The sequence below is a fragment of the Anomaloglossus baeobatrachus genome, chromosome 1, assembly GCF_048569485.1.
Source record: "Anomaloglossus baeobatrachus isolate aAnoBae1 chromosome 1, aAnoBae1.hap1, whole genome shotgun sequence".
NCBI lineage: Eukaryota > Metazoa > Chordata > Amphibia > Anura > Aromobatidae > Anomaloglossus > Anomaloglossus baeobatrachus.
Window position 1 is genome coordinate 580,876,717 of NC_134353.1, and position 14,166 is coordinate 580,890,882.

At 46.5% G+C, this 14,166-nt stretch overlaps 1 protein-coding gene across 3 annotated transcripts in view; it reads right to left on the reverse strand.

Annotated features, from left to right (window-relative positions):
* The window catches only part of DMRT1 (doublesex and mab-3 related transcription factor 1), a 387,090-nt gene that overhangs the window by 256,495 nt on the left and 116,429 nt on the right, over positions 1-14,166 (reverse strand). The window contains exon 1 of one of the 3 annotated variants that reach the window (XM_075339937.1): positions 679-694. The exons of the other annotated variants lie outside the window; for them this stretch is intronic. The gene's annotated coding sequence lies outside the window, so the exon portion shown is untranslated. Of the gene's footprint in view, positions 1-678; positions 695-14,166 lie in introns of those variants that run through there. 3 annotated transcript variants of the gene reach the window in all.

Below are 14,166 nucleotides of genomic sequence, written 5' to 3' on the forward strand. Positions count from 1 at the left end.
TAAGGGAAGATGAAGTTTGGGATCAAAGTGCGGAGCCATTTTGTTGGTGACCGCAAAGTGATCCTAATGTCTAAACTATCATTGAGCACCGCTGACATTGTGCGCCACTGTATATTACGCCCCAATGTATACTGCACTCCGCTCTATACTGTGCCCCCCGCTGTATACTTCGCTCCGCTGTATTATACGCCCCGCTATATTCCGTGCTCCACTGAATTCCGCTCTCCTCAGTATATTGCGCTCTGCTGTATTCCACGCTCCGCTGTATACTGCGCTCCGCTGTATACCATGCCCCGCTGTATGCCGCACCCCGCTCTCCTCAGTATACTGCGTTCCGCTGTATTCCGCGCTCCACTGTATACCGTGCCCCGTTGTATTTCGCGCTCTGCAGTATACCACTTTATACTGCGCTCTTCCCTATACTGTACTCTGCTGAGCTGCTAGGAGCGGAGGCCCGAGGTAAGCACAGGAGAAGCGGCGTGGAGGGGGATAGTGGTGGCGGCGGGGAGAAGGGGAGTGGCGGTGGTGGGAGGTGGGTGTAGCGGTGGCAAGGAGAGCGGCGGCGGGGAGAGCGACGGTAGGGGGAGGGGCGGTAGCAGGGAGAGCGGCGGGGGAGGAGGAGAGTGTAGCAACAGCGGTGGGGGAGGGTAGCGGTGGCGGCTTGGCGCCTGTACTCACACATCCCGAACAGGTGACAGGGAAAAAGTGCAGCACACAGCATACGCTGTGAGCTCCACAAAGATGGCGGTCCTCTCTCTGCTGTGATCGGACAGCCCAGGGGGCGTGTCCAGCTCACAGCAGGGTGCTTTCAGTGTTACAGAATAGAGTCGGAGAGCAACAACTGTCTTCTATGACGTACAGTATTTGAGGTGAGTAACTGTCGTTCCACACAGCATATCCAAGATGGCAGCCCCCAGTGCCTCGGTAAAACTGGAATTATATAAAGACTAAATAAGCAGTGAATTCAATTTTGTATTAAAAATACTTGATTTCATAATCACTATTATTAATATAAAAATAAAAAACTTTTAACTTATCTTTTAACAGTCAGCATCTTTCACAGAGACTCCTACTTAGTGAAACAGTCCAATACTCTTGGACATTTTTATATTTTATATATTATATTAATCATCAGAATTCTACAATACCATGCGTACAATATGTATGCCATCCTAAGTGAATGTCCACGCACTGTATAAGATATATACTTATGAGCTAAAGGGGAACAATGTTTTGAACTTTGGACTTTCAGGCTCCATCTACTACAGGTTTGAATGTGAGACTACCTTCATTTTATAGATAATCATCTTGCCTATTTCATACATAAATTTAACAGATTCTTGTCCTGCTATTGCATTGTTAAGCCTGCTTTACATGGTACGATCGATTGTGCGATTTCACAATCGATCGAACCCGCCCCCGTCCTTTCTGCGTCACGGGCAAATCGCTGCCCGTGTCGCACAAAGTCAGTAACCCCCGTCACACATACTTACCTCTCGTGCGACCTCGCTGTGGGCGGCGAACGTCCACTTCCTGAAGTGGGAGGGACGTTCGGCGTCACAGCGACGTCACACGGCCGCCGGCCAATGGAAGCGGAGGGGCGGAGATGAGCAGGATGTAAACATCCCGCCCACCTCCTTCCTTCCACATAGAGCCGGCGGCGGCCGCGGGAGGCAGGTGAGCTGCTCATCGTTCCCGTGGTGTCACACGGAGCGGCGTGTGCTACCACGGAAACGATAAGCAACCAAATTAAACGATATTATGGAACCTAACGAGCAGTACCCGACTCACGATTTGTGAGCGATACTGCGTCGCTAGGAGGTGTCACACAGGCCGGCATCGCCAGCGATGCCGGATGTGCGTCACAAAAACCGTGACCCCGACGATCTATCGTACGATAGATTGTCTGGTGTAAAGCAGCCTTTACTGTTTTGCTCCTAGCTCCTTACAACCTGTTCTCACATTCCCTAGTAGCTCAGTGTGTTATTAGGTTGATTACCAAGCGAAAGGTCAATTTGAGAATTCAAAGTGATGTCGCAAATTGCGTCATTATTTTCATGCGTCGGTCAATGGCTGCAGAGCCCAGTTCTTCCTACTTCCAGGTACTGCAATAACATGGGCCGTGTCATGCCCCACGTGATCAGGTCACATGACGCACCTGCATAATGTCCAACATGACCCATTACATGATGCACACATGTCGCAGCCACGTGATCAGATTAAATGACGTGCCTACATCATGTGTCAAATGACCCGATCCATTGCCTACACCCGTGTCATGGGTTAGGAGACCAATCATGTGGGCATAATAATAGACAAGAGGACCCAAGTTATGGTACACCAGGAGTCACACATAGGTGACCAATTAGAATCACCCCAGCCGAATTCAGGGGCCCTGTCACTGAGTGGAGCAAATAGTGCAGCATTGGGTTGTAATCTCTATATAGGAGTCTATCAATCACAAAGGGAAATAAAAACTCTTATTAAAATAGTAGGTACAAAATGCGGAGATCAAATCCTGTCTATTCAAGAACAACATCGCTGGAGAATGGAAATTACATCAAATAAACCCATTGTAATTTTTAAAGGTAGTACAAGTCCTTGAAAATTAAAATTCCATTGTAACATTGTGCATTTAATATTACTGGGTTCAGAGTACACCATGTGTAGTTATATATGACAAGACACAACCCCCCCCCGCAACTGGTATAAACGGAGCAAAGGGATATCCAGAACCCATCATAAGCCAACCTAATGAAGGTGAGTCCTATAAACAAATGATGTTTATAAGAAGATATATTGTGATTCCTGGTCTTATATTATTGTGCTAGGGCTTATTTTCAGGGTGGGGCTTATTCTCAGGGAAACACGGGTTGGGGGTAAGTTTAAACCCCCTCAAAAAAAATAAACAGACCACCCCCCCCCTTTCCCAGGAGAATCATACTTACCAGACCCCAGATGTCTGCTTCGCTCCCAGGTACTCCTGCGATCTTCAGCGTGCGCTCCCAGAAGGTATGCTTCACAGCAATCCTCCCCTGCTTCCAGCCGACACTCACACACACATCAGATCGCGCACACACCCCCCACACACATCACCCATACAATCGCATACACACACATCAGATCGCGCACGCACTCACACATACATCAGATCGCACACACACACACATAATCCCGCGATGATACCTATTGCTTCCTGCCGCCAGGGGAACCTGGGATGCACTGCAGTGGAGAGCAAGGAACCCATAGAGGACCGGTGGTGGAAAGCATCAAGGACCTGCAGTGGAACGCATCGATGTGTTCGACCACAGGTCCTCCATGAATTCCAACGCAGGTCCTCACACTTCACTGCACTACGTTCCAGGTTCCCTGCCAGCCAGAAGCAATAGGTATCACAGATTTGGTGTGTGTGTGTGCCATCTGGTGTGTGCGATCTGATGTGTAATTGTGTGTGTGATTCATTGTGTGTGCAATCTGATTTGTATGTGTGCAATCTGATGTGTGTGTGTCCGTTCCACCTCAGGTCCTTGATGCGTTCCACTGCAGGTCCTCCTGTTCAGCGTCAGGTCAGTATGATTGCGGAGTTTTCTGTCTTCTCTCCTTTGGGGATGTCTGCTTTCTATAATGAAGTGTCCTGCAGTATTACTTTTTTAGCTGCATGAACACTTCATTATTGAACCAATGACTAGGGTTTATTTTCGGGGTAGGGCATATATTTAAAGGGGTTATCCGGCTTCTTTGACATTTTTTTATTTCCCTATTGGGCTACATTGGGGCAGGTAAGTAGATAGAGACCACTTACCTGCCCTGCTGTCAGCCCCTCTCCCCCGGCTCAGAGCGGTCATGTGACCGCTCCTGCCGCGATTTTGCTGCTTCCGGTCATTTCATGTCTACATGGGCAGGGCCATGTTGACATGCAAATGTGGAACAGCTTGTCGCCTCCCTGCTGGGTGTCTACAGTGTGATGAGCCCCGCCCCCCTTCCCTGCACCCTCCCACACATTCCCCCGCACCTCCAGTAACCTCCCCCTGCACTGCTGTGGGGTCCGTGACCTGGGGGCGGGGCCTGGCGGCAGCTGCCGTGGTATCAGCTCCAGCACCAGGCCCCCTGCCCAGGATTGCACATCCAAATGTACCGGCATCACAGATCACCGATGCCGGTACATTTGAAAGTGCTGATGAGAAGCAGCGCAGCGCTGCTTCTCATCACTGTCCCTCCCGCTGTCTGTGCTCTCTGCAGCACAGTGGTGACGTCACTACTGTGCTGAAGAGAGCACAGACAGCGCACGAACGTGCAGGAGCGGCGGGGACCGAGGACAGGTGAGTATGTACTAACTACATGTGTTCCCGATGGGGATGGGGGGGGGTTGCAGGGCCATATGTGTGCGTGTGCAGAGCCATATGTGTGCGTGTGCAGAGCCATGTGCGTGCGTGTACGGTGCAGAGCCATGCGTGTGCAGAGCCATGTGTGTACGGTGCAGAGCCATGTGTGTGCGTGTGCAGAGCCATGTGTGTACGGTGCAGAGCCATGTGTGTGCGTGTGCAGAGCCATGTGTGTACGGTGCAGAGCCATGTGTGTGCGTGTGCAGAGCCATGTGTGTACGGTGCAGAGCCATGTGTGTGCGTGTGCAGAGCCATGTGTGTACGGTGCAGAGCCATGTGTGTGCGTGTGCAGAGCCATGTGTGTGCGTGTACGGTGCAGAGCCATGTGTGTGCGTGTGCAGAGCCATATGTGTGCGTGTGCGGTGCAGAGCCATATGTGTGCGTGTGCGGTACAGAGCCATATGTGTGCGTGTGCGGTACAGAGCCATATGTGTGCGTGTGCAGAGCCATATGTGTGCGTGTGCGGTACAGAGCCATATGTGTGCGGTGCAGAGCCATATGTGTGCGGGTGCGGTGCAGAGCCATTTGTGTGCGTGTGCAGAGCCATATGTGTGCGTGTGCGGTACAGAGCCATATGTGTGCGTGTGCGGTACAGAGCCATTTGTGTGCGTGTGCGGTACAGAGCCATATGTGTGCGTGTGCGGTACAGAGCCATATGTGTGCGTGTGCGGTACAGAGCCATATGTGTGCGTGTGCGGTACAGAGCCATTTTTGTGTGCGTGTGCGGTACAGAGCCATATGTGTGCGTGTGCGGTACAGAGCCATATGTGTGTGTGCGCGGTACAGAGCCATATGTGTGCGTGTGCGGTACAGAGCCATATGTGTGCGTGTGCGGTACAGAGCCATTTGTGTGCGGTACAGAGCCATATGTGTACATTTGCGGTACAGAGCCATATGTGTGCGGGTGCGGTGCAGAGCCATTTGTGTGCGTGTGCAGAGCCATATGTGTGCGTGTGCGGTACAGAGCCATATGTGTGCGTGTGCGGTACAGAGCCATATGTGTGCGTGTGCGGTACAGAGCCATTTGTGTGCGTGTGCGGTACAGAGCCATATGTGTGCGTGTGCGGTACAGAGCCATTTGTGTGCGTGTGCGGTACAGAGCCATATGTGTGCGTGTGCGGTACAGAGCCATATGTGTGTGTGCGCGGTACAGAGCCATATGTGTGCGTGTGCGGTACACAGCCATATGTGTGCGTGTGCGGTACAGAGCCATTTGTGTGCGGTACAGAGCCATATGTGTGCATTTGCGGTACAGAGCCATATGTGTGCGTGTGCGGTACAGAGCCATATGTGTGCGTGTGCGGTGCAGAGCCCGATGTGGGGCTGTTATTTGCAATGCTGTAGTGATACCAGGTCAGGTGCTGGGGAAGAATATACTGACAGGGAATGTGTGTGCAGGGGGCGGGCAGAGGGTGAGGCTGGACACTGGGGTGGGGCTGGACACTGGGGTGGGTGGTGACAGCTCTGACTGAGGTTTTGCACAGGAAGTGGTCATGTTTGCTGGATCTGAATGTAAACAAGAAGCTGCAGAGAAAAAAGGGATAATTCAAGAGGAACAAAAGTTAGAAAACAGAAAATAACAATGTAAGTGTGACTTATATGACAATACAGCACAGATAAACTCAAAAATTTTTGTTAAGCTAATGTCGGACAACTCCTTTAAGCATTAGGCCAAAAAGGCTGAAAATGTCTGCAAAGGCTTTTTTTCGGGGTAGTTCTTATTTTTGGCAAAACACAGTAACAGTTGATACAATCATCCACAAAAATTATATATCTAGTTAGATTAGTCTCTAAGGGTCGATGCAGAGGCATAGGATCCCTAAAAAAAGGAGGCTTATCATGAAACTTAACAAGGGCCTAAATATAGCCTAATTAGAATGATGGCATCTCCATGTAAGACAATAATATAAGAAGTGAATATCAATATACTCAACTCAAACAGCATATGTATGCAATTTATTTATTTATAGTCAGGGTATTTTTTCTACAATTTTCTCCTTGGTTTTTTTCTAGTCTTTAGGCTGCAATTCACATGCTTGTAATGTTGCATGTTTATTGAACATTTGTCACAGCTCAGTTTTTTGTTTTTTTTGTCTGTTATCTTGCTTTAATGCAAGTTGGGGGTGCAGCCCTCCTGATACTGAGGCTGAACAATTACCTGCTTCTCACTTTTTGCTGTGTATTTAATCTGGGACCCAGCTAACCACTTTACCATCCATATTGAAGTTTTGACATGGCACTAGTCAGGTACAGAATATGTTTTTAACTTTAGTAGGTTAGGGACTGTCTCAGATGGGTACACCGTGACGAGGTGAGACAGCTTCTTACCTTTTTGCAAAAATGTATATACTAAGTACCCTGTTTATTAAGCACTTGCAATTTATTTATTTATAGTCAGGGTATTTTTTCTACAATTTTCTCCTTGGTTTTTTACAAAAATTATATATCTAGTTAGATTAGTCTCTAAGGGTCGATGCAGAGGCATAGGATCCCTAAAAAAAGGAGGCTTATCATGAAACTTAACAAGGGCCTAAATATAGCCTAATTAGAATGATGGCATCTCCATGTAAGACAATAATATAAGAAGTGAATATCAATATACTCAACTCAAACAGCATATGTATGAGCACAAAATAACTAAAGTAGAAAAAACCTAAAACTAGGAATTAATAGGGATTATCAGACAGAATTTACAGTGCCTTGCGAAAATATTCGGCCCCCTTGAATTTTTCAACCTTTTCCCACATGTCAGGCTCAAACATAAAGATAAAAAAATTTAATGTTATGGTGAAGAATCAACAAGAGGGAAACAATTGTGAAGTTGTACGAAATGTATTGCTTATTTTAAACTTTTGTAAAAAATAAAAAACTGAAAATTGGGGCGTGCAATATTATCGTTCCCTTTAAGTTAATACTTTGTAGCACCACCTTTTGCTGCGATTACAACATAAAATTAAAATTTTTTTATCTTTATGTAGGCTGAAAAATTCAAAGGGGCTGAATACTTTCGCAAGCCACTGTACTACCTAAGTTGTCACAAGAAGATGAGTCATTCGTTGAGGCCATGAGGGGTCTGGGATCTCAATCTGAAAATCTACTGGCATTTCTTTTGCAGGATCCTTTGATTCCAATCCCTATTCCTGGGATTTAGGCTAGAGTCACACTACTCTATGACTCGCACGAGTGCAATGCAAGGAAATCTCGCATTACACTTGGCTTCATTTAAGACAATGCTGCAGCTCACATCTACGAGTTTTTCCTCAGCTCTAATCAGACTGAGGAAATAGTTGCAGCATGCTACGATTATCTGCGAGTCTCTCATCTCTCGCACCCATACAAGTCTATGGGTGTGAATGAAGCATCGGACTGCATTCGGATGACATCCGAGTGCAGTGAGATATACGCACAGGGTGAGATGGAGGAGACAGAGAGATCTGATCGTAAGATCGAATCACAGTTGTATGACACTCGTAGCACAATGGGAGCTGAGGGTCATTAATATATCACATCCAATGCCATATGCTAGTATGACTCCAGCCTAAAGGCCCATTTACACGCAACAACATCGCTAACGAAATGTCGTTGGGGTGACCGAATTCGTGACGCACATCCAGCCTCGTTAGCGAAGTCATTGCGTGTAACACCTACGAGCGAGTGTTAACGATCAAAAATACTCGCCTCATCAGTGATTGTTGACACGTCATTCATTTTCATAATAGCGTTGCTCGTTGTGGACGCAGGTTGTTCTTCGTTCCTGAGGCAGCACACATCGCTACGTGTGACACCCCAGGAATGACGTACAACACCGTACCTGTGTCCTCCGGCAACGAGGTGGGCGTGTCTTTCCTTCGGCTGCTCTCCGCCCCTCTCCTCCTATTTACCACCTGCCGTGTGACGTTGCTGTGACGCCGCACAAACCGACCCCTGAGAAAAGAGGCACTGACCACAGCGACGTCGCTAGGCAGGTAAGTGTGTGTGATGTGTGCTAGCGATATTGTGCGCTACGGGCAGCGATTTGCCCGTGACACACAAACGACGGGGCGGGTGCGATCGGCAGCAACATCGTTAGCGATGTCGCTGTGTGTAAAGCAGCCTTTAGTCTGATGACAGCAAAAGAGATTGACCTCTTTTCCCCTTTGTGGAAATCCCATACATGTCACACAATAGGGTACTCCTGTGTTTTAAGTCCCTCAAATGCTCTCCAATATGTCTCCTGAACTCCCTTTTAGTTTTCAAACTTTTAGTGAATTGGCACAGTTAGAGGTGGCCAGATATACTACTCCATTGGTATTGCAATTTGCAAAATCCCTTATATAATAATATTTGCCAGTTACAGTACTGATGAAGAACTTTGAGGGTTTTACTCAGCTAGAAAAACAACAAATCCCATAATACTTTCCTTTCTAACCAGGTACCAGACTTCAATGGCCTACTATAGAAACTGTGGACTAGTTGATCGCCAATAGATCCACCCTTCCTATGTGATAAGTGGGTGAGGGGGAAAAATGTCACTGAGATCAGGATCTGCGAGAAGGATTCCCCAATGCTTATGGAGGACATCAGAAACTGTATCAGATCGGTCATCAAACGTGTCTTTGATTGTGAGAGACCCCTTACCACTATCTTTCTTGGCTTGATGTTTAAACAGTGAATCTGTTTTTTTTTCTTGTGCACTGTGTAAGGCATTTTTAAAGGACATGATGTGGATATCCTTTTTCAAGAAATCTGCCTCTGAGGTCCCTTGATTGTATTCTAAAATCCTGTTCCACAGAACAGTTCTTCTTCATCTTAAATACTACCTTTAAGGATGCTGCTCTTAAGGGGTACTGGATGAAAGCTATCACACCTGAGCAAGCTATTTGTTTAGATAGGTTTTTTGTATAAGTGCTGGTGGAGAGGAACCCCGTCTAATACTTCGTGAACAAAATGTCAACAAAGGGTAAACAAGAGTTATGGATTTCACTGGTTATCCTCAAACCAAAATCATTGATCTTTATAGAATCTATAAAGCGGTTGAATTCCTCCATAGTGTCAGACCATAGATATCGTTGATGAATGTTCCCCAATACAGGATCATGGAAAGCCACAATGGTGTGTCATCTACAAATATAACAACTTCCTCCCTTTATCCCAGGAACAAGTTGGCATGTAGTGGGGTACAGTAGCTGCCCATTGCTGTTCCCCTGAGCTGGTTGAAGAACTTGTTGTCAAATAAAAAAAAGTTGTGGGTCAAAATGAAGGTAAGAAGTTTCAGGGCAAAGGTATTACATTGATTGTAATACACTGCCCTGGAACGCAGAAAAAAATTGTACAGGTTACATTCCCTTGTCGTGGCGATACTACATCCACAGATGACAGGAAAGTATTTCTATCCAATGAGATACCCTCAGTTTTCATCAATAAGTCAGAAGTATCCCTGATGTAAGAGAGGAGTGAAAGAACGAAAGGATTTAACAAGTTATCCAAAAAAAATTCTGGTATTCTGACTCACCTGAAACTATGAGATGTCCCTTTAAAGGATTAAGTCCCTTATGTTATGCACACAATAGGGAACACATGGAAAAATAAAGTAAAATAAGGTCTAACTCAATACAACTACATCTGACCCATTTTTTGAACAGACCAGAGTTCCAAGTTGCAAATTCCCTAAAGCCTCTGCACAGATTGAAACAACCTTAACCGGATGACTAAGGGCTAGGACACATGTTGAGTAAAACGGGCCGAGTGGAATGCGATAAAAAAAAAAATCGAATTCCACTCGGGCCCATGTTACTCTATAGGGCTGTTCACATCTGCAATTTTTTTTCACAGCCTTAATCGGACTGAGAAAACAATCACAGCATGCTGCGAGTGTAAAGCCAATATGTATTCACTCGCACCAATGCAAGTCTATGGGTGCGAGTGAAACATTGCGCTGCACTCGGATGACACCGGAGTGCAGTGCGATAATCGCATCAGCTAATAATGGAGGAAATGGGGTGATTAATCCATCCATCTCCTCCGCAGCTGTGATCCGATTGCAGGATTGGATCACAGTATGACCCTTGGCTCACAGTCACAGCACAGCGGGAGCCGAGGGTTATTAGTATATCACATCTGATGCTCTCGCATCACTTGCCATATGCTTGTGTGTCCCCAGCCTAAGATGACCGCTCAGATCTTGCTTCCGGCCATCGAGTGTATGATGTACCTCCTTAGTCCACTACTTTAACATTGCCTATCCTTGGGATATTGTCTATCCTTTGACATTACCTATCCTTAGGATAAGCCATCACGTTCTGACTAGCCAGGGTCCGACACCAGGCAGTCTCGCCGATCAGCAGTCTTCAATACCAGCGGTGGCAACAGACAGCTGGAAAAGCTCAGTTCTGGAGCTGCCACGTCTTCTGATAGTGGCTGCAGCTGGGTACTGCATATCTGCCACCTATATGATGTGAATGGGAGGAGGATGTGCACTATTTGGACGCTACCAGAATTTGGTGTATAAACTTTAGCATCATATCTGCATCTCCTGGCAGAAAACCGCAGCGAAACAGTGTCAAAACTGTTTCTGTGCATTTGGGGTTTTTTTTGCAAAGAGATGCAGATTTGGTGATGAAATTTATACATCAAATTCCTGCACCAATATTGCATCAATCGCATCAATACCGTATCACATTTTTATGTGTTTTTTTGCCAGAAGATGCAGATTTGGCACAGGAATATGGTGTATAAATTTCAGCACCAAATCTGCATCTCTTGGCAAAAATAGGCCTTGTTCACACGCTGCGGTTTTACCCGCGTTTTTTTTTTGCGGTTTTGCTGCAGCCGCAAACATTTCTCAAGAAAATGGTTGTAACCTTTCTGCAGACATTTCCCAGCAAAACCTATTGAAAAAAAATTAGCTGTGCGCACACAGCGTTTTTTTCTCAAGAACATTCTTTCTGCAGAATTTCTTGAGAAAAAGAATGTGCATATTACTTCTTTTCTGCAGGTACCTGCGTTTTTTGTCATAGATAATGGTAGAAAAACACAGGGACCGACCTGTGGGAGAACCGCACCAAAACCGCACAAAACCGCGGTAAAAAAACGCATGTGGTTTTCGGTGCGGTATTAGTGCGTTTTTTGACTGCAAGTGCGCTAATCTTTAAGGTTCTCAAGGAATTTCTTGAGAAAAATCATTTTTCTAGTGTGAACAGAGCCTTAATGCGATTTTCTGGTAGGAGATGCAGGTCTGATTGAACTTAGTTCCCGTGAGGTGAGGTCACCGGGTTCAATGAGGTCACCTGAAGTGAGTTTACCTGCAGTAACAGATGGGATACCGTGGGAACCGCCAACTGTGACCGAACATAAATTCAGTGACATTACCGCTTACAGCTGCAGCTCAGTCAGTCTCTGCCTGCAGCCGCAGTGTGTGGTCATGTTCTGTGACCCTGCGCTGCGACTTCAGGATATAGCAGAGTTAAATCATTGTGGGACCTCATGTGGATTATGTCAAAACTGTTTGTTGGGTAAATAAATTGGAGAAATAGGGTCTGTTTTTTGTATTTTATTTCAAATAAAGTATTATTTCGGTGTTTGTGTTTATTTCTTGTTACCAACAGGATTAGTAATGGGGGGTCTCATAGACCAACACCCATTACTAATCAAGGGCTTAGTGGCGAGCTGTCATTAACCCCTTATATTATCCACCACACCAGGGCAATTGGGATGAACCGGGTAAAGTGGATCTAATGGATGTGACAATTCTGAGCGGCTGTAGGCTGCTATTTTTAGGCCGGGGAGAGCCCAATAACCATGGGCCTCCCCAGCCTGAGAATACCAGCCCCCAGCTGTCAGCTTTATCTTGGCTGGGTATCAAAATAGGAGTGGGGGGAGGAACTGCAGGCCAGTTTTACAATTATTTATTAAAATAATTTAAAAAAAAAACTACGTGAGGTCCCTCGTATTTTGATACACAGCCAAGATATTGCGTACATCTGGGGACTGCAGAATGTAGCTGTCTGCTTCATTTGCGCTGGATATCTATATACTGGACACCCTATGTCATTTTTTTAATATATTTTTGCATTTTACCAGGGGAAGACAGACAGCCTCTTATTAGGGCAACTAATCAGAGATGCCTGACTCCAGCCAATCACAGACTCTGTCACAGACAATGGGCGGTAGAAGCAGTGAATATGCATGAGGGATGAGCGGTCCAACGAAGCAGTGTTACAGCCACGCCTCGGAGACTGGTAAGTATGTCCCGCTTTAACCATTTTGCTTCCTTTTTTTACAGTGATTACTCTGGCCACCACAGCCAGGCCAATACTTGGATGGGTGCTGTTCCTTGACAGAAGGATGGTTACTTTCACCCTAGTGCTTTTTTTCTCGGAAATTCTCATAAGCGGAGTCCAATTGTTATATAGGCGAATGGGAACTCGAGAATGGAGGCATTGGAGGGGTCTAGGCATAAAGCAACGGTCTTTATTGATCACAAAAATTTGCTGTATGTCGACGCTGCTAAATGATTGAATACTAAACAAGTCCGGTGGGCCCTTTTTTCACTCGGTTTGATTTATCAGTGACATATCTCCCTGGTACTAACAATATTCAGGTTTATGCTTTGTCATGTAGTTTTGTTCAAGAGTTGAGGAACGAAAATCCAGTCAAAATGCTTAGTGAAGAGGTGATTGAAGTGCTTTGGGGATTAATCTCAGACAGCACATTGTGGAGGAGCAGGTTGGAGAACTGGAGGACTTTTCACCTGGCAAACTGTGCTGCCTTCGCTTAAGGCCGCTTTACACGCTAAGATATATCTAACGATATGTCGTCGGGGTCACGTCGTTAGTGACGCACATCCGGCCTCGTTTGACATATCGTAGCGTGTAACACAAATGAGCGACTGTGCACGAGCAAAAATACTCACCTTATCGTTGCTTGTTGACACGTCTCTCATTTTCAAAAAATCGAACGTCTTTCTGTGCTCCGGTTGTTCATCATTCCCGAGGCAGCACACATCGTTCCGTGTGACACCCCGGGAACGATGAACTGCAGCATACCTGCGGCCGCCGTCAATGCGGAAGGAAGGAGGCAGGATGTGACGTCCCGTTCATCTCCGCCCCTCCGCTTCTATTGGCCGGCCGCTGTGTGATGTCGCTGTGACGCCGAACGTCCCTCCCCCTTCAGGAAGAGGATGTTCGCCGCCCACAGCGAGGTCGTTTGGAAGGTAAGTACGTGTGACGGGGGTTACCAAGTTTGTGTGACACGGGCAAGAAATTGCCCGTGCCGCACAAACGATGGGGGCGGGTGCGATCGCACATGCGATCGCACGAGAAATTGACGCGTGTAAAGCAGCCTTTAGTACTGACTTCTGTTACACAGAGATTTTCACAAAGTTTGTTGACTGTCATGGCAGCGTGAGGTTCTGTTCAGGCTGATTCTGACACTCCACCTGATAATTTCTCTGCGGTATGTAATCAGCGCAGGCTGACTCGGGCATCAACCAACAATTTGGTAGTACATAGGAAGGCTAGCAAGAGTTAATCTCTGCTGGTCGGTTTGTGAGTCATCTTTGATCACGTTATGAGGGAGCCAATCACGTCTGTTCTCCTAATATATATGCTGGCTGGACACTTCCATTAGAGCCAGTTATAGTTTATCTTAGTTGGTCTGGGGAGGTGTGGCAATCTAGACTATCTGATGTGATACCTGATGCTGTGTGCTGTTTACCCTTGTTGCCTTTTTGTCACTATCTTCCTGCTTGTTTTTCTCTCGAGTCTCTCTTTGTCTATTCCTGTGTGTGTGCAGTGTCAAGGTATTG